The 22,193-nt window shown below is 36.9% G+C and overlaps 1 long non-coding RNA gene across 1 annotated transcript; it reads right to left on the bottom strand.

The window, feature by feature from the left end:
* Window positions 1–5,423: 5,423 nt before the first annotated feature.
* On the bottom strand, window positions 5,424–12,981 carry LOC123545750 (uncharacterized). The gene is made up of 3 exons (XR_008370632.1): window positions 12,823–12,981; window positions 5,855–6,088; window positions 5,424–5,521 (listed from the first exon to the last, which is right to left on the bottom strand). It is a non-coding gene; the product is annotated as an uncharacterized LOC123545750 (long non-coding RNA).
* Between the last annotated feature and the right edge of the window lie 9,212 nt (window positions 12,982–22,193).

Raw genomic sequence — 22,193 nt, 5'->3', positions numbered from 1 at the left:
GATTTCTTTCCCGGGGGAAAAACCAACCGTTTGATTCTTTCCCCGGGGAAAAATCAACTGGTTGTTCACCTCCTCCCCCCCCCTCCCCCCACACACGGTTGGTTCACCGCCCCCCACCAGTTTTTGTGCATAAACATGGAAGAAAAATATTTTTCTTTTCTCTTCCCACCCCCACCCACCTGGTTGCTTTTTCCCCCTTATAACTAAGTTTTTGTGATAAAAAAGAGCGAAAAAAACAACCGGTTGATTTTTTCTCCCCTCCTTGTTGTTTCCCCCCCCCCCCACCCCTACCCCCTGGTTTTTGTGCATTAACAAGGGAGAAAAAAAAACAACCGGTTGTTTTTTCTCCGCCCTGATGGCTTTTTCCCCCTTAAAACTAAGTTTTTGTGCATTAACGAGGGAAAGAAAACCAACTGGTTGTTTTTATTATCCCCAATGGTTGTTGAAGAAACTGACTAGTTGGTTTTTCCCCCCTGGTATGTGTATATCTGCATGTCCGAATAATACACGGTGAAAGGGGAAAAATTGACCAGTTGGTTTTTCCCCCCTGGTATGTGTATATCTGCATGTCTTAATAGCACACGGTGAAGGGGTAAGAAACTGACTAGTTTGTTCCCCCCCCCCCCCCCCCCTGGTATGTGTATATCTGCATGTCTGAATGATACACGGTGAAGGGGGAAGAAATTGACTATTTGGTTTTTTCCTACTGGTATGTATATATCAGCATATATGAATAATACACGGGAAAGGAGGAAGAAACTGACTAGCTGGTTTTTCCGCCCTGGTATGTATATATCTGCATGTCTGAATAATACACGGTGAAGGGGGAAGCAATTGACTGGTTGGTTCTTTCCCCCCTGGTATGTGTATATCTGCATGTCTGAATAATACACGGTGAAGGGAGAAGAAACTGACTAGTTGGTTCTTTTCCCTCTGGTATGTGTATATCTGCATGTCTGAATAATACACGGTGAAGGGGGAAGAAACTGACTAATTGGTTCTTTACCCCCTAGTATGTTTACATCTGCATGTCTGAATAATACACGGGAAAGGAGGAAGAAACTGACTAGTTGGTTTTTCCGCCCTGGTATGTGTATATCTGCATGTCTGAATAATACACGGTGAAGGGGAAAGAAACTGACTAGTTTGTTCTTTCCACCCTGGTATGAATAATACACGGGAAAGGAGAAAGAAACTGACTAGTTGGTTTTTCCGCCCTGGTATGTGTATATCTGCATGTCTGAATAATACACGGTGAAGGGGGAAGAAACTGACTAGTTTGTTCTTTCCACCCTGGTATGTGTATATCTGCATGTCTGAATAATACACGGTGAAGGGGGAAGAAACTGACTAGTTGGTTCTTTCCACCCTTGTATATATGTATATCTGCATGTCTTAATAATACACGGTGAAGGGGGAATAAATTGACTAGTTGGTCCCCCCCCCCCCACACACACACACACTACCTTTTTGTATGTACGTATCTGAATGTCTGAATAATACACGGTGAAAGGGGAGAGAAACTGACTAGTTGTTTTTCCCCCTTGTATGTACGTATCTGAATGTCTGAATAATACACAGTGAAAGGGGGAAGAAACTGACTAGTTGTTTTCCTACCCTTATATGTATGTATCTGCATGTCTGAATAATATACGCTGAAGGGGGAAGAAACTGACTAGTTGGTTTTTCCCCCCTCCCTTTTATGTGTATATCTCCATGTCTGAATAATACACGGTGAAGGGAGAAGAAATTGACTAGTTGGTTCTTTCCCCCTTGGTATGTGTACATCTGCATGTCTCAATAATACATACACGGTGAAGGGGGAAGAAACTAACTAGTTGGTTCTTTCCAGCCCGGTTTGTGTATATCTGCATGTTTTAATAATACACGTTGAAGGGGGAAGAAATTTACTAGTTGTTTTTCCCCCCTTGAATGTACGTATCTGAATGTCTGAATAATACACGGTGAAAGGCGGAAGAAACTGATTAATTGTTCCCCCCCCCCACACCCCCCCCCCCCATCCCCCCTTGTATGTATGGATCTATTTGTCTAAATAATATACGGTGAAGGGGGAAGAAACTGATTAATTGTGTCCCCCCCCCACCCCCCTTGTATGTATGTACCTGCATGTCTGAGTAATACACAGTGAAGGGGGAAGAAACTGACTAGTTGGTTCTTTCCCCCTGGTATGTGTATATCTGCATGCCCGAATAATACACGGTGAAGGGGGATGAAACTGACTAGTTGGTTCTTTCCACCTGGTATGTGTATATCTGCATGCCCGAATAATACACGGTGAAGGGGGAAGAAACTGACTAGTTGGTTCTTTCCCCCTGGTATGTGTATATCTGCATGTCTGAATATTACATGGTGAAGGGGGAAGAAATTGACTAGTTGGTTCTTTCCCCCCTGGTATGTGTAAATCTACATGTCTGAAAAATACACGTTGAATGGGGAAGAAATTGACTTGCTGGTTCTTTCCCCCTGGTATATATGTATCTGCATGTCTGAATAATACACGGTGAAGGGGGAAGAAACTGACTAGTTGGTTCCCCTCCCCACTGGTATGTGTATATCTGCATGTCTGAATAATACACGGTGAAGGGGGAAGAAATTGACTATTTGGTTCTTTCCCCCTAGTATGTATATATCTGCATGTCTGAATAATACACGGTGAAGGGGGAAGAAACTGACTAGTTGGTTCTTTCCCCACTGGTATGTGTATATCTGCATGTCTGAATAATACACGGTGAATGGGGAAGAAACTGACTAGTTGGTTCTTTGCCCACTGGTATGTGTATATCTGCATGTCTGAATAATACACGGTAAAGGGGGAAGAAACTGACTAGTTGTTTCTTTCCTCCATGGTATGTGTATATCTGCATGTCTGAATAATACACAGTGAAGGGGGAAGTAATTGCCTAGTTGGTTCTTTCCCCCCTGGTATGTGTATATCTGCATGTCTGAATAATAAACGTTGAATGGGTAAGAAACTGAGTAGTTGGTTCTTTCAACCCTGGTATGTGTATATTTGCATGTCTTAATAATACACGGTGAAGGGGGAAGAAATTGACTTGTTGTTTTTCCCCCTCTTGTGTGTACGTATGTGAATGCCTGAATAATGCACGGTGAAAGGGGTAAGAAACTGACTAGTTGTTTTCCCCCCTTGTATGTATGTATCTGCATGTCTGAATAATATACGGTGAAGGGGGAAGAAACTGACTAGTTGGTTCTTTCTTCCGTGGTATGTGTATATCTGCATGTCTGAATAATACACAGTGAAGGGGGAAGAAATGGACTAGTTGTTTCTTTCCCCCCTGGTTTGTGTATATCTGCATGTCTGAATAATACACGGTGAAGGGATAAGAAACAGAGTAATTGGTTCTTTCCACCCTGGTATGTGTATATCTGCATGTCTCAATAATACACGGTGAAGGCGGAAGAAATTGAGTAATTGTTTTTCCCCCCTTGTATGTACGTATCTGAATGTCTGAATAATACACGGTGAAAGGGGGAAGAAACTGACTAGTTGTTTTCCCCCCTTGTATGTATGCATCTTCATGTCTGAATAATATACGATGAAGGGGGAAGAAAGAGACTTGTTGTTTCCCCCTCCCCCTTGTATGTATGTATCTGCATGTCTGAGTAATACACAGTGAAGATGAAGAAACTGACTAGATGGTTCTTTCCCCCCTGGTATGTGTATATCTGCATGTCTGAATAATACACGGTGAAGGAGGAAAAATTGACTAGCTGATTCTTTCCCCCCTGGTATGTGTATATCTGCATGTCTGAATAATACACGGTGAATGGGGAAGAACCTGACTAGTTTGTTCTTTCCCCTCTGGTATGTGTATATCTGCATGTCTGAATAATACACGGTGAAGGGGGAAGCAATTGACTAGTTGGTTCTTTCCCCCCTGGTATGTGTATATCTGCATGTCTGAATAATACACGGTGAAGGGTGAAGAAACTGATTAGTTGGTTCTTTTCACCCTGGTATGTGTATATCTGCATGTCTGAATAATACACGATGAAGGGGAAGAAATTGACTAGTTGGTTCTTTTCCCCCTTGTATGTGTATATCTGCATGTCTGAATAATACACGGTGAAGGGAAGAAACTGACTAGTTGGTTCTTTCCACCCTGGTGTGTGTATATCTGCATGTCTTAATAATACACAGTGAAGGGGGGAGAAATTGACTAGTTGGTTTTTCTCCCCTTGTATGTACGTATCTGAATGTCTGAATAATACACGATGAAAGGGGGAAAAACTGACTAGTTGTTCCCCCCTCCCACTTGTATGTATGTATCTGTATGTCTGAATAATATACGGTGAAGGGGCGAGAAACTGACTAGTTGTTTTTTCCCCTTGTATGTATGTATCTGCATGTCTGAATGATAAACAGTGATGGGGGAAGAAACTGACTAGTTTGTTCTTTTCGCCCTTTTATGTATCTGCATGTCTGAGTAATACACAGTGAAGGGGGAAGAAACTGACTAGTTGGTTCTTTCCCCCTTGGTATGTGTATATCTGCATGTCTGAATAATACACGGTGAAGGGGGAAGAAATTGACTAGTTGGTTCTTTCCCCGCTGGTATGTGTATATCTGCATGTCTGAATAATACACGGTGAAGGGGAAAGAAATTGACTTGTTGGTTCTGTCGGTCTTGATTGAACTGGAACTCTACGCACGTAAGAATGTAAGATAGCTACGAAGTCATTATACAAAACAAACATGAATCAGTACCAAGTGTACCTTAAATTCAATTCAATTGAAAGATGTTACTATAGCAGTCAGAGAAAGTATTAACATCAATAATACGTCGAGACAAAAGTATGCTCAAGTGGCAAAAAGAGTAGTTAATGGAACGATTAATCCGGCAAGAAGATATGCCCAGCTACTTGAAAGGAAAATACTTTTGCTACGGTCTCTGGCTTCTGGAAAGATGCCATTGACTAAAACGAAAGCATTGTAAGGACGCCAACACTCACTTATACCTGTAGTATTAAGAGCTTTTTGACACTATTCGGGACGAAGTCAGGACGACCAAACAAGCGTACGAAGACAGAAACCATATAAATACAAATGCAAGCATGACCAACATTTACCTCTTTACCTTAATACTAAGGACTCCGATTTTACGCCCAGAAGTAAAAGACTGTATTTATGCTGCGACTTTGGGCAAGTGTCTTACGTTAGAGGCACATTGTTGCCCGTACTAAGTGGTAACATTTGGGATCGCCTGTGCATCAGCATCAGTTGTGTGCTATTTATATAAAGAAGGCTAGTTGTTTTTTGTTGTTGTTTTTTTTTGTTTGTTTTTTTGTTGTTGTTTTTTATAAAAAGCCGGCATCTCTAACAAGTACTTTTGTAATTTAAATTTCGAAATTATGTTAAAGCAAAAATAAGAAAGAATAGATTTCTTGCTTTCTGCACATTTTATTTGATTTCTACTATAAACAGGAATGACATTCTATATAGTTTTCTTGTTCCACACGTTATAACTCTTGGCACTATCTGAAAAGAAAGAAAGTCCCAGATGATTTCAAGACCGGCCTGAAATGCAGTTCAATGAAACCTTCAGTCTTTTGGGAACAGACACCGGTCTGCAAAAGGGAGACTAATAAATAATGTTTTTAGTAATATGACTATAATACAAACTAAGAATAGACTGAAAGTATATACATATAACTCTAGTGATAATTTGGTTATTTCATGTACACTTCAAATTTTGATTACTGTATTTAATCTAGATTACTTTCCTTTGAAATCCCCCTGTACTTTTAATTGCCATACTGTCTTCCTAGACTTGTACCCTTACCTATTATCTTTTGTAAACTTTGTACTCACCATTTTACTTCCTATGATGTTCACAGGCAGGACCGTGGCAATGACCTTTATCGCACCTATAGTTTTTATCACCACAGTGTTTACATTGATAGTTAAAGTCGCACTCTTTCTCACCGTGGCAGTGGCACTCGTGGAAGTGGCAGTAAGCCGTGTGTTTTTTGTCAGAACACACAATATCGTGACAGTCTTTATCGGTGTCGCAGTATTTATGGTCTTTATGGTCCTGTGCTGAAACTGTAAATAAACATTTGATGTTACTATCGCAATGTTTCACGGTTAACGAAATGGTATCAATTGTATGAAACAGTGAAAATGTCAGGATATACGAGTACATGTAAAACTACTGTAATAATTTAACAAACCTCTGAAAGACACAAAATATATATCATTTTAAAGCTTTTGTTTGGTCTTGCCAGTTTTGAATTATCAAGAGGTACTCAATGAATTTATGCGATGTTGTTGTTGTTTTTTTTTTTTTTTTGTTTTTTTTTTTTTTTTCGTTTCTTTTTTCACAGAAAAGTTCCAATATTCATGGAGCTTTTTGCAAGTTTATGTAATTATTTAAGAATGCTATTTTTGTGCGTTTATACCCTGTCAGGTATATATTCTTAGATAATTATGTCTCCCACCACACAGTGGTGTGGGAGACATATTGACTTACTCCAGTCTGTGTGTCCGTGTGTCCGTCTGTCAGTCTGTCTGTCTGTCACAAAGCTTGTCCGTACTCTAAGTCGAACATTTCTTATCCGATTTTCACCAAACTTGAACAAAATGTGTTTGACCATAAGCCCTCGGCCAAGTTTGATAACTAACCAAATCGGTCCAGGCATTTTGGAGTTACGGCCCTTGAATTACCAAAAATCGGGCTTTTGACTCTTGTCCGCACTTTAAGTCGAACATTTCTCATTAGATCTTCACCAAACTTGAACAAAATGTGTTTGACCATGAGACCTCGGCCAAGTTCGATAACTAGCCAAATCCTGAATTACCGAAAAATCGGCTTTTTATACGCCCGAAGGGACGTATTATGTTATGACGCTGGTGTCCGTCTGTCCGTCTGTCCGTTAGCAATTTCGTGTCCGCTCTGTAACTCTTGAACCCCTTGAAGGATTTCAAGGAAACTTTACACAAATGTTCACCTCAACGAGACAATGTGCAGAGCGCATGTTTTGGATGTCTCGCTTCAAGGTCAAGGTCACACTTAGGAGTTAAAGGTCATATCAGTTTGTTTCGTGTCCGCTCTGTAACTCTTGAACTGCTGGAAGGATTTCAAAGAAACTTGGCAGAAATGTTCACCACATTGTAACGATGTGCAGAGCGCATGTTCCGGATAACTCGCTTCAAGGTCAAGGTCACACTTAAGGGTCAAAGGTCATATATGACTTTGCTTTGTGTATATTGCTCTGCATTGCAGTGCTCTTGTTTTTATTTGGCAGATCTCTTTTTTGTACTCTAAGTCAAACATTTCTCATCCGATCTTCACCAAACTTGAATAAAATGTGTTTGACCATAAAACCTCGGCCATATTCGATAACTAGCCAAATCGGTCCAGGCATTTTGGAGTTATGGCCCTTGAACTACCGAAAAATAAGCCTTTTTACTCTTTTCCGCACTCTAAGTCGAACTTTTCTCATCCGATCTTCACCAAACTTGAACAAAATGTGTTTGACCATAAGACCTCAGACAAGTTCGATAATGAGCCAAATCGGTCCAGGCATTTTGGAGTTCTGGCCCTTGAATTGTAGTGAGTAAACAGTATATAAAGACTGACTTGCTATTTAGATGATTAGGCAGTTGTGGGAGACATTCGCTTTTCTCAAAAGCAGCTCTAGTTTGGTTTAAATTTCATTTTGTATTATTTTCACAGCATGATTAAGGATTAGACATTATAAAATAGAAAAAGTGGAGACTCCACAGGTCGTTCAACACGACAAAAACGAAACTGTTGCAAGCTCGGTTTGATTGAGCCTGTTCATGGACGGTGGTGGAAATGCATGCTACCGTCCACGCCCTCTAGCCCAGGCTGAGCAGAACTCAACATTTACACATGCTAAATGTACAAAAAGCAACTTAGAGACATCCGCAGATGTATCAATACGGCGGTGCACATGGAGCCTTCAATGATACACATGTTGTGGCGTGTAATTCCTTGAAAAGCGGCGTATGGTCCCCAGATAAAATAATGGGTTTGCCCCAAACGAGAAAACAATTGGCAGAACTAAACAAACAGAAATTTAGAAGGGGGATCTGAGGTTATGGCGCCTGCATATTACAGGAACTGTCAAAAGACAAAATCAAAGGGCAGGCACCATATCCAAGGGGTGATTATACAATTCCCAAGTCTATCAAAGCGGGAGTATTGGAACTTATTAGTTTGAGGTTGTCCTCTCCCTATTACAACAATGTGCATGCATAGTTCATGGTATAACAATACTTCTAATGAATTTGAAAATAATAAGCATTTACTAAAGGATATTACCTAAGAGGAAGTTATAAAATTGCTATCAATAAAGATTTTCGAAGAGGAAAATATCAGAAATAAAAAAAAAACTAGTAGCAGTTACACAATAATTGTTGTTGCCATCACTTGATTCAGCTACGAGGAGTGTGTAAGCTTTGTTCACTAAGCTATTTCTGATATGTTCATTTCTCGTGGATCAAAGTCATTTGGATTCAACATTGAAACACTGTAAAACAGTAAAAAATTCTCCGCTGATTTCTAATAGGGTAGGATTACCTTGCAAAATAACACTAAAAATGTAGGAGCGCAAAATGGGATTTGGCATTAAACAATTGTATTCTTAAATAAGAATATCCAAGGTATGAGAAAAATAGAGATCATCGCCAGTCACAATTTTGAGACACAATAATGTTTTCGGCATATAGCTCAGAAGACTGAGAGCTGCATTGCGTGTGTAGCCTTTTATGAAATATCTGTGTTTTTCTTACTCCTGTCAGGAAATACTTTGGAACAGCAGGAATATCATTATATAACATAAACTTAAAAAACATTAGAGAACAAGCATTACATATTTCATCTGGAAAAGCATTGAATTCCCTTATGACTGATGGAAAGAATGAATAGAAGTAAATTGCATCATGCGTGGATACAGTATGAATATTTTCAGCATTTCTAAGAGGATATCTGTGGTCTCTTCCCACAGTAAATGGAACTAGATCTGAAAGATAGGATGGTGTGAGGTTATTTTTTATTTCATACATCAGAACTAACTTATGCTTTTTCCTTCTGTTTGCAAGGGTTTCCCAACAAACTTTAGATAAGAGAGTTTCAATAGAAACGAAATCCTTGCTGCTTCGTGTTGAATATTTTCAAGATCTTGTTTTTCGCTTTGTGTACAATTGTCAAAAAGAACAGTGCCATATTAAAGAATATGTCTAATAAATGATTTGTAAATGACTACGAGGGATTTTATATCTATTGAAATTTAAACTTTTTTATGGCATTTATTCGCGTCCAGGCCTTCTTTGTTATGTAGTCAATGTGTGTAGTCCACCTAAGATCATTCGAAAGGACAATACCGAAATGTTTAAGATTATGGACTTCGTTCATTTGTTGACCTCGTATGAATAAAGGAGGACGATAAGCTCTATTTTGTTTGCGGTATATCAATAACGACTCTGATTTAGAAGGGATAAAGTTTACTAGCCGAATTTAGCAGAAGCAGCGTTTGGATTTTTAAAGATAATTAAAATGCTTGTATCATCTGCAAATAATCTGATATGAGTTTGATAAGAAATAAGAGCTGGGGTGTGGGATGGGGTTGTGGGGTGGCAAGGATTGATCCTTGAGGAACACCTGTAGTGATTACCTGTTGACTTGCAGCCAGAGAGTATAACACTTTGTTTCCGATTATTAAGGTATGAAGAAAACCAAGATAATAATGATCCAATAATGCCAGTAGACTTAAATAGTTTTGCCAAATACGGTCAACTCACTTAATTATGTCACAAAATGTAACCTTTATTTCTTTACCAGAATCAAAAGCTTGTGGATATATGGTTTATTGTACAAACATCAGAGACAAAACAAGACTGTAAAGGATGCTCATGAAGAAAATTGAAATCAAGATAATTTCATAACGCTTTATTGACAGTACATATGAGAGAAATAGGACAGTAGTTATTTACAAGGACCTCAATATATAGGTGTAACGGTAGCACTTTCGAGTTATCTTGAACTTTAGAAATATGCAATGAGAAGTTAAATAGATCACTTAAAGAGCCGGTATAGTTCTCAAGAAAGCTCATGAAGGAAACGGATATCACGGAAAAGGAACGGAAAGGGGAGCGGTGGTCTAGTGGTTAAGGTGTCGGCCGCTCAACCCGGGGGTCGTGTGTTCGAGCCACACTAGGGTCACGACCATGACTTCTTATATGACACAGTTTTTCCAGGAAGCGGACTCGAGAGTGGTTGAATTCATCACAATCGAGCTAAAATACATTAGTATAAACAAAACGGATATTAAGACCATCAGGACCAACGGCTTTACATAGTTGGAGATATTACTTCATCTGCGAAAATGCGGAAATGGTGATACAAACTATGGTGTTGTGATCAAGAAGTTGTAGATGTGGTAACGGGGTGCTGACGGGTTTGACCAACCAAAAATCCTTCAGCAAGTTAACTTCTTTGTCAGGCACATCTTCAATTATTTTATTATCATATGACAGGTGAAGAAAACATGAAGGTGCAGTTGGTTTATGAAAGATTTCAGACAAGACCACCGACTTTTTTTTATTTGGGATTCTGATTTTAACTTTTAAGAAGGAAGATGCAACTGTTGACTGATGAATGATTTGCAAGAAGTCCTAAGGTTGCATTCATTCTTATTTTTACAGTTTCAAAGGTAGCATGCTACAAAAATAAGTGATTGCTTTTCATGAGTATCTGGAAATCAAAATAAATGTCAGCTTATTTTGAACATCTAATTAGGACAGCCGAAAACACCCGTTCAATTTAATTTATCGTGCGATGAAAATACAGCTCCTGGTTCCAATGAAAAACCATACAGTCGTGACAGTTCAAATTCAAATTCAATCTTAACCATAAAAAATTAGCATAAGTTTTATTTAATGTTCTTTTTAAAATTTTTGCTTCAGGTTTTGAAAGATTTTTTCGAACGACGCCACTTTGTTCATGTTTTTTTGTGAATGACGTCATTTTGCATGTGCAATCTCGCGGAAAGGGCCGTCCTTGATATTATTGCACCAATGTTGTTTATTATAAGATTCTTTTACTGGTTGTAGGTGCAGATGGGAATTTCCGGCCTCGAGGGTAACTGTTTAGGCGGTAACGAGGTTCCTACCGAGTTACCGCCTAAACAGTTACATGAGAGCCGGATATTCCTATCTGCAACTATATAACCAGTGACAGAATCTTTTTCTTGCATATCGATATCTAGAAATAATATTAAAAAAATCAATTGAATGGCTTTCTTTTTAGAACTATTTCATATAGAGGCGTATTTAAACAAAGCCCGGGAAATCAACGTACGTAAACAGGAAAGGCGTCATGACGTTTCAAAGACAAATAACAATGTTTAGTTCCGGTTTTGTTTTATCAGTTGCAACGTAACGTTATGATTTTTTGATAAAACAACGTGTTTTGAATCGAGAAATATACCATCAGGATCAAATAGGAACTGTCAAGGTACTGGATTTTTATTCCGTTCTTTATTTTTTTTAAATAAAATATAAATCACTACATATATGCGTAGTTCGTAATACGTCATTTAAAGCACGAGAGTCATCTTACACCCCCGTCTGGTATGCAAGAAACGAAATTCTAATATGGTTAACAATGCTTTAATCATTACAACGATATTATGTTGACGTCACGTCAATGTGATATTTAGCGCCATGTACGCATCAATAAATGGCGCTTTCAAATTTCATGAAGTAAATGTCACATTGAACAAATGTGTTGATTAAGGTACAAACATAATGAGTTAGTTATTCGCTTTGCTGAACAATTCGCAATAATTTCCGTCCGAACTGAATTCTGCCACAAGACGTATTATCATTTCCGGTCCTGGCGTGTATAAACAAAGACCTACTACTGGCGCCATGCTTGCGCGAAAAAAACAGTTCCATCATATTTGATATAAATTGTACAATAAAGAACATATTAGAATCGAAATAATCTATAGCAAAACAGTGCTTTATCACTATTTATACACTCGGGCGGTTACACGTCGTCCGAAATAATTTCACTCGGGCTGCGCCCTAATGAAATTATTACGCCCATCGTATATAAATAGTGATAAAGCACAGTTTTGCTACAAATTATTTCTTAAACACAATATTTCCATAGAAAATATATGGTGAATGTGAATTTTTAGAATGACGTGATTCTAACAGCTGTATATAGAAGTCGGACAAAAATAAAGATATGGTCAAAATTATATGTTTTAATACCACGTGGTGAAAATGACTCAAATAATTATTTGAATTATTATAATTAATTTAATGATATATTCAAAACTATCGAAGACATCTTAAACCCAAAAAGTTATTTACTTCCATCCTTTATTTTAGTAGGAAGTGCGCATATCTTAATTAAAGTCCTTTATGTTAGCCTATCCAGAGAGCCATCCTTTATGTTAGCCCGCCCGTTTAGTTCCATTGTGAGAGCGCGAATTTATTGATCGCACTCCCAGGACAAGACTGTATATTCTCTGTGACGATTTGTCCAAAATTGGTCTTTTTCCACCTGTTGAGAATTTGGTAGTTACTTGCAGACTAGTTTAGAATCCAGAAACACTGGTTACGTTAACTAACGCTTTTGTAAAACACAGCGCTAAACCCAAATCAAATCAACAAACACTTTATGTCTTCAAAACGGAACAAAAATTAATGCTTAAAAGATTGACGAAAACTTTTATTACGATAAATGATAACTTAATTTAATTTACTCTTTTGAAAAATAAAACAAGAATTGTACTTACCAAAACATATCAGAGCTACAAAAACGCACACAATAAATGCTGTATTCATTATCTAATCTTTCGTATATGAGGCTTAATTACAAACTTATTAAAGCAGTTATCTCGATTTGTAATATTTAACAAAACATTAGGCTATATATATGGTAGCTGTAAAGGATGCACAGTAAATCTGCCTTGTGTTTGCGGTTCATGTTTGAAAAAAAGATTGTTTGTTGACTTAAATGTTTGTAAATTGTGCACTTTTCTTCGAAACACTTGAACAACAAAAACATTTTATATATATATATAATTATGAAAAGGCGACACCAGTATTATTTATCATGCGGTTTGTTTTCTTTATTCCGGAAACATGTCATGATCAGTCATGGATGTGCAATTAACGTAACTTGTGTCCGATTATTATTCGATGTTAGAGAATCTAGATTGATATTGAAACAGGGATGTCGTTTGGTGTTACGCATGTAATAACGTTACGTTAAAATTAAACGCATCCATGCTTTTACTTTAAGTTCAGACGGACGCGGAAAAAAGATATATCCGTTACATGTTTAAAATAACGTTCAACTTGTTGACACACTAAGAGGTTAAAGGTTAACAAGGTCTGTTTCTTTTCCGGTCCATAATTCTACCATCGATTAAGGGATTTTAAATATACATTACATAAATGTTCCCTATAAGGAGATGACGTGTCTTGCGCAAGACCCAGACCCCTAGCTCCAATGTCACACCTAGAAGCCAATGGTTGACATGGTCTATTTCTTGTCTGGTCCATAACTCTGTCATTTATCAAGGGATTTGAAAATAATTTTACACAAATGGTAACCATATTGATGTGTGTTGCACTTATGACCCGGGTCTCTAATGCCAAGGCCAAGGTCAAAAAACGATTCATACCTAAACTATTCTTGCATATTTTGCGCAGACAACTGATGCATTATTGGGTACGCTTCGGGGGCATTTGTTACTAATAGTGACAACTCTTGTTTCTTTCTTTTATTCATTTTCTTTTTTTTCTTTTTTTTTTTGTGCTCTTTTTATGTCTTATTACTAAGTGTAATTGTCTTGCATTGTTCACATTTTTATAGGATGTGTTGTTATATTTTCTGAAGTCTTTATTTATCTGTGTTTTATTTCATGCAATAAATATAACAATATTAATATTGCTTTAAATGTAATCCAACACTACCCCTAGTTTAGTTTTTAGGGTATACCAATTACGTTTATTCTTTAATCCCCTGTTTATAGTTTTATTTTCTGATGTTATCTATATTTTAAACTGTTTTCGTTTTAATATATATTATTACATGAGTACCTATAAATAGTAGCACATTTGTGCTGAAAATTCTCCCATTATCGCATTGTGTCATGCATTATCGCATTATCATAATAAGCCCCGGGGTCATTATCGATAATGGCCCTGGCGTTAGCGCGGGAAATTAACGTCCGTAAACAGAAATGACGTCATGGCGTTTCATGGAGGTAAAACAGCGAATATTTCCGTTTCATTTTATCATCTTGAGCGTATCATCGTGTATTCTTCGTGAAATAACGTATTTTTATCCTTAAATTATGCAATAAGCAAAAAAGTACAACTATCCAGGTATTTGATTTTATACAGTAAATAGACTCTTATACAAATAATATAGAAACTGAAAAGCTGAAATTTATTGTGCCAGAAGATGCAAGTGCCCATAAAAATGACACAAAAAAACATTTCTTACTATATTATAGGTAAACATGTATTAACAGGTAAATACATGGGAGAGCGGTGCCTTTGAGTGATAATGGCCCTGGAAGAAGATAATAGCCCTCGGGCTAAAGCCCTCGGGCTATTATCACCTTGCCAGGGCCATTATCACTCAAAGGCACCGCTCTCCCATATATTAGCCTATACCTGTAATGTACACAACAAAAATAATGAGCCGTACAATTTTAAACAATGTTTTTCAATTAATATTTTTGCTTTTGCTGTTTTGCCCTTTTACTTTTGAAATATGGCATTATATTATATATGATATTCTTAATCTGTTAATATTATTTTCTCTATTAAAAAAATATTTTTTTTTGTTTTGATCACTTCCCCTTCAGAACAGTAAACATGAATATTACCAATCCGGTATGAACTTTATCACTTATGTGTATGTATCCGTTTACATGTATTTACAATATGTGAGAACATTGTCATATATCTAGCACATAACAGTTTTATCCCTATTAACAAATATCTCTAAATTGCACATATAGCCTAATTATATCAAAATAAATTAATGAGCATGCACTGTTCCTTACATTTTATCGAGGAAATATACGAAAATGCTCGAGAGAAAGAACACAAGTAAGTTCAACGAAGATCATGCTCTCCTTTTTATCATGGTGGGAATAACACAGAATCTCTGAACTCGATATACATTGTAGAATGGTATCAGATCCTATGGTATCAGACCAGCCATTTTTCAGTAGTCTGCCATAAGTGCGTGGTATTTTACATAACCAGACTCGATTGTCGTCGCTCATTTCATCACAATTGTGAAAAGGAATTATTGTTCTGCCCATTACTGCGTGTATTTTTTTAGATCTGATTGTATCAACTTCCTACAATCAAAATAAACATATATAGACTTTAAAACCTGAAAACAAAGACTTTTTAAAATGTGGAAATATGTATATTCGGATACATTCCGTGAAGAGGCCAAATTTATTTGTCATTCTATCTACATTTATTTTGGTATTGTGGCACTTCTCTTTCGAGTGTCATTGACAGGGAGTGCTTGCCACAAATTAAAGAAATACCAAAATATTACCTGGGAAGTTCCCAAACATTATTGAGAGTGTGAAAATAAAAGCAGATATCACGTTCAATGTGGTATAAAGTATGAGTCCAAGCTAGGCATGGCGGCAGTGTGATCTGACAGACCATTCAAGAGTACTGTAGCATAAGAGACGGCTTAGTTATTGTAAATGTTATAAAACATAGTAAGCCCAGCACTGATATACGTTATTCAAGACATATCCAAGCTAAACCGTCAATACTTTGATCTCCCAAATCCATCAAGTGATGTTCTTTTAAAGATGAATGTAAGAAACTGACGAGATCAACACTAATTTATTATAATGAAAACAGACATGCGCAATCCAGCACGAAAAAAACCCTCTACGCTCGCAAAGTGTATAAAAGATTCGCACATGTGACTTCTCCTACGTACTGGTTGTTCCTTGCGTACAATCAAATTCAGCAAAGGGAAAATGAAAAAGTATAAAATGCGAAAAATGCAGTAAAATGTAACTTTACGCCTCCGAGGTCGGAGGTTGGTGGGGGGAGGGCTAAGTGGCTATAGTGGCTGGAAGTATAGAGCACAGCAAACACAGTCAGATCACCAAATTGTACACACCACGCATGGTACGTACAGTAATATCAATTGATGTCGATCATATAATATGAATAGTTTTAAATATCGTACTGAAATTGTAAAGATTTTCTCTCTGAGGTTACACAACCATATGATCTTGATTACACATGTGTATATAAGACCTAGTTGGCGTTTCTTATAGATGAAAGTTTGTGTATATCTGCCTTTCAAGAACCATAGATTTTGTCTACCTAAGTGTCGAACTTGTCAAGAAACATTCGAACTATGAAAGTACTAAATTGATATTCGATACAATGCTTGTAAAAATACAAAAATAATATGATGATACTCGCCATTGTTGACGTTCATTTATCGCGACATGTACTAGCTCAAAAGTTGCGACAGAGAGATTTCCCGTTTACCTCTGAAAGAGGCAGCTCTGTTGTTTACCAGGCGTGATACAACGATCAGTTAATGTAAACTTGCAACATTTCACAAGTACCCGTATGTGTCTAAACAGAATTCCAGCTTTTAACAGCGTTTAATCGTGGGAGGAAAACCCCGGGGTGACTCCTTCGGACGGACATAATTTTAGGCATGAACTGGTACCTGGTTAATGTCATAAATTGTTCGCAAGCCATCTGTATGGCTTACATTAAAAAACGACATGCCGTGTGGGGTTTCAAAACACAAGGGTACGAGCGGATACAAGAAACTGACTATTTCTTAAAGGTATACTAGATCCAACGTACATATTTGAAAATATCAACAATTATTATATACAGTCGATATAAACTTAACATTAACAAGTTTATCTGTATTAGGTTTAAAGGCTCATCACAAGTTTTCCTTCTATATGAACTTTGTGAAAATCATTTTGATAGTACTAATATGATACAGCTATACTGTAAGATGACAAGTGAACAATTTAAGCCCTCCTGAATCAATGTGTTTGCTAATTTAGTCAGTCAATTGTTTTTCAATAGGGAATTAAAAACATAAATGAATGTAGAAACAAAGAGTGGCCTTATCACAGCTAAATACACCAAATACTGTGCATTCATCTACATACATTCAGTAAAATGTTAAGACACTAAACACATTGTATTGGCCAAATAAAAGCCCCTGCAAACTTCGCTTTTTTTATTCATGTAAATCAGGTATAATAAACATAATACAAAAGACTACAGTTATTCTGTGGCACGTCTTCGAAACAGGACACACACTTAATGCATGTATAGATAGACATAGAATAAATGTGTACTATCAGTACAAAAAAAAATAAACGTTTTCTATTGTTTCTCTACATTTGGAGTAAATAATTCAGTAAAAGATGGGCATTGGCCATATTTCAGCAGTTATATTTTACATTGATCAATTTTAATTGTACTGAAATAGACGAATGGATATTATATTTGATTAGATGGCTGAAAGGAATATTGTCTAGCCATTGATTTTATCTGTTTTACTGGTATTCAATTGTATAAATATCTCAGTGTTTATGTATACGGATTGGTTGTTTTAGATGTGCTTGCAAGTATCTACGACAACCGAGCGCTCGTTTCCTACAATGAATCTAGGTAAAACATAGCTAAAAGACTTATGACCAGCGAAGCTTGGATTACTCAATTTGAGCATGTCGGAAATATATTTGCACAAAAAGATCATCCCTGTCTCTGCTATTTAATGTTCAAATGACATGCGGTAAAACATCGGTAATTCAAGTACGAACGTGGAAAACAAAACTGAGCCATCCGACGTCTGGAGTAAGAAAAGTTGTGCTCTAAATATAACACTCTTAATGTGATGTTCGAGTTGCAATTTTATCTATGATCAGGATAGCGAAATACCAAAGCAATTAGCAGTTGAATTTGCATTTGTCGAAAGCAGATGTTGTTCAAGTTGACTAAAATAATTGCGTTTCGTGTGAGAAAGATCTGATATCAATGACTATTTCCAAAAACATGAAACATTCGCAGTTTGTGGGTAGGCGCATTTATCATTTATCAACAACCTGTGCAAATATTGATGCAGAAGTCATGCATTTAAATGAAACATTATTGATGATTTCAAAAACGATAACAACAAAAAGAAGTATATATCCTTAATCATCTATGCACGTAGCAGCTTTGCACACGGCTCGACTATGGATATGTAGTAGCAGTTGCAATTAGCAAGGAGTTTTGATACAATAACCCTAACTGACATATCCCTTTGACGATACACAATATTCCTTCGCGGACGTTGCAAAATCCCAACAAAATATATCATTGATCTCGAAGTTTGTATTGTGACTCAGGTGTTTCAATGACGCAAATTTTGAAACATATTTATATATTATTACTGTTACTGTTTTATTAAAGTTGCTGTATCTAATGTACAAGAAATTGGAATGTATTGTTAAGATTGAGTAGAGAAATTCTTTCAACGGTCTAAGTCTCTAAAAATTCAAGTGGCATTGTTCATTTTGTTATGTATCTTTGTACTGAAGTGAATTGATGAAAGTAAATGCAAATTAAGCATTTTAAAATATTAGTGAAAATCAATAATGAATACAGGCCCAGTATCGTGCTAGAGCAATCGAGCAATTGAACACAAGGATAAAATAACATAATTATAATCCATACGAAAAATGATAGGGATCTTTGATATCCGGGTCTGTTATTTCTTTCTCGCGTGGAACAAAAATTAAAGACGAATCAGTGGATTTAATTGTATTGCCTTTTGTAAATTCGTTTCATTCAAAATTTCTTCAATTACCAGCAAGTATTTTAAACATTTGATGTCCATAACCACCGTGAGTTCGAAACCTCGCCTGAGGTATAGAATTCTTTTTACGTAAGTAACCCATTCAGCTGGCTTATGGGAGGTCGGTGGTCCTACTCAGGTAACCGCTTGTGCTGGAAATAATGCTCGGAGATGCACCTGTAGTCTTCGTTCACGGTCATAAGCTAGAAAGTCGGCATATGACCTATCATTGTGTCAGAGCGGCGTTAAGTACCAGCAAAAACCCTTAACAGTGTATATATGTGTAAAACACTTTATATAACATTAAAGCAGTGGCATATATAACTAAAATGTCACACTGAAAAAAGACAGAAATAGTTCTGTAATACTGAAACATGAACTTTCTTGTCAATGTTCTGGTTTCCTGCTCATGGTACAACTCCAGTACTGGAAATACAGCTGCTCCAATAAACATGTAACCAACCGTTACAACAAATAGCACAACAACTGTCAACCAGTGCGTTATTTGAAACCGTGTAGAAAAGGTAGAAACAGTTGCCTGGTAACACAAAGAGTACAAAGAAAACAGTGAAGTATATGTAGCATGTTTACAATCTTCTTAGACTCGCGAGTTCGAGTTCCTCTACTTATAGTGCAACATTGAATGGTATAAGATCGTTACATTGACGTTCAAACCACTGTTTCTAAGTATGTTCCTAGCCACAATAATGAAAATAAGCAATTTTCAAACAAGCCCACATATTCAAAGTGCTGACCCCATATATCTACTGACTAAGTACTTTGTCCAGTGACATAACAGGAAGGTTATCAGCAAAACAAATTCCAGCGACCTAATATGTCTAAGTTGCAGTAAATTGGCTTGTTTAGGTGTTGCTCAAGCACAGCGAGTGTAGAAAATAACGAAGTGTTGCAGTGTGGTACCCATATTTCCACAAATCAATTGTTGAGCGAAAAACTATAGTAACTCCGTCGTTATTTAATGCAAGTTATGACAGTTTCCGTTCAACCGTCGAAAATTATGCGCAGACACATTTTGTACAATTACTTCCCATTTCCCCCATTGTTTGCGTTTGTGATCTTGTACATTGTATTTTAATTTATAAATACAACAGTTCATAAATTTGAGTACTTCTAAATATTTCAATGGTATCAAGTTTAGATTTTGGTTATTTTATTTCAGTCCGAATGTAAATAATGTGGATCACGCTTGAGTCCCCTTATTTGGAATAAAACGAGACATTTTATATGGTACTAACACCAGTGGGTTTAATTAATCAGTATTTGTTTATGAGAAAACTCTAATTTCGTCTTAACTTATTACAAATGTCTCAGCACACCGTGCTACAAACTTTAAGACACGAACTAAAGATACTTTACGTTTAAAAGGTTATTTACTTGCCTATTCTATTTATAATGCAGTAAACATTATACAAGCCATGCAAGTTGTTTTTAGCATTACAAACAAATCTTTTAGCACATATCTTAAAGCAATCTAACTTTTGTTGATTCGAACTGATGTATACATGAGATATGAATTCATCTAATATAACAATACTTTACCGCGTATAGTCAGTAACAGATGGCTTGTATTTGCAAATACGGCAAAAAAAGCTGTTACCGGCCTTTGCGTGTTACAAATAGAAGAAGAATTTGATTGTATTGCCTTTTGTAATTTTGCTTCGTTCAAAATTTCTTCAATTAACAGCAAGTAGGGAGTGGAATTTTGTGTTGCAGGTTGCTTAGTCGTGCCCTTTAAAGTTAGGCTCTTGGTGCTCTGACTTGAGACAAGTTGTTGAGTTTATTGGTGAATCTATACATTATATTGACCCTAATTTTATATTTTACTTGATATGATCAGATTCTGATATTTTATCACTAATATTAGAGCCTTTCTCAGTGTGGAGTGATTTTTTTCACATTGGTTTGTCTAACGTGTTGAAAATAGGGTAAGTAAGTGCGAGGTTGACATGCCCAAACGCGTTTAAACCCACAGTTTCCTTTATATAGGTTACTGACCGTTCCAAGGCGGCGACTCTGTTTTCGACATGTTTTCTTTCTGTCTCGTATTCTGTGCTGCGTATGTTGTCTTCTTTGTTGTTCGCGTTTCTTTCCTCTTTCACCTCACTACCCCCATCGCCCCCCTCCCATCCTTTGCCCTTGCATTTACGATCCTTTGCATTTGCATCCCTTCTCCTTTTTCTAGGAGTAAGTTATCGTGCCAACCGTAGGCGGTGCCCAACTGTTGTTTTTTTCCAGCTTGTTTGTCTCTGTGTATGTTCGTGTGTCTGCGTGCCTGCGTGTGTGTGTGTGTGTGTGTGTGTGTTGGGTGATGATTTTTTCTTACTTTTGTCTTTTGTACGTGGATGTCGCGTTGCTGTGGTTTACGTTGTGGTTTACTGCATATAATGAATGTGGCTTTCCCTTTTGAATATTCATTCTTGCTCCACTTTCCCCCCAAAATCGTCCTTTTATCTACCCTTTACTCCTTCCCACCGCTCCCAACATCCCCCCCCCCACACACACACACACACACCACACCTCTTCTGTATTTTGCATATGTTAAAATGTACTTGTTTGATTTTTAAGCAACCCGTCCATAATATTTTTCCGTTACAGCATCTTTTTTCTTGTGGGCTTAGTTTGCGATGTATGGCTCTATTGCTGTGTTTGGGTTTAACTGTGCTTCCAGCAAATCTACCCTTTATATTTTGTACAGGCAACCAACTGGTGTGTTTCAAAAGGCCTTATTAAATACGACATAGTTTAAAAGATGTGCTTCTTTTGCCGCTTCAGTGATCTGAAGATACGATTTTAAGCAGCTTATTACAGGTTTAAATCCGTTAAATATATTTAGATTTAGTCTGAATTTGTTTCTACTTTATTCCTGTAACTCTCTATCAGAGAAAAATAAAGCATGCTTAATTGACGCGAAGTCTACATAATAATAAACAGACCAGAACTCAATCGTTTACTATAACAGTAATTGTATTTCAAAATGCCTATTCGTCACAAAATTTTGCTAATAGAGTTCCAAGCTTAAAGTCCTGACAATCGTAATATTTGAACTTTCACACTATAAAATTAGCACATGTCCTTACACTCTTTTATTATGTTACCCCATAAATTCTGTATATTGCACCCGCGGCAGCGAGGACTAATCTATGATATTTTTTAAAAAAAAATTGTTTTTGCGTTTCATTTGCTCTGATTTGATTGTGCTATAGCGAGTTTTCATTCCTAAAATCCGATTTAAAGCAAAGTTAGCCGCTTTTATCA

The sequence above is a fragment of the Mercenaria mercenaria genome, chromosome 1 (assembly GCF_021730395.1).
Source record: "Mercenaria mercenaria strain notata chromosome 1, MADL_Memer_1, whole genome shotgun sequence".
Classification (NCBI taxonomy): domain Eukaryota; kingdom Metazoa; phylum Mollusca; class Bivalvia; order Venerida; family Veneridae; genus Mercenaria; species Mercenaria mercenaria.
Note: the sequence above shows the minus strand (reverse complement) of the source record. Positions and strands in the feature narration are given on the sequence as shown.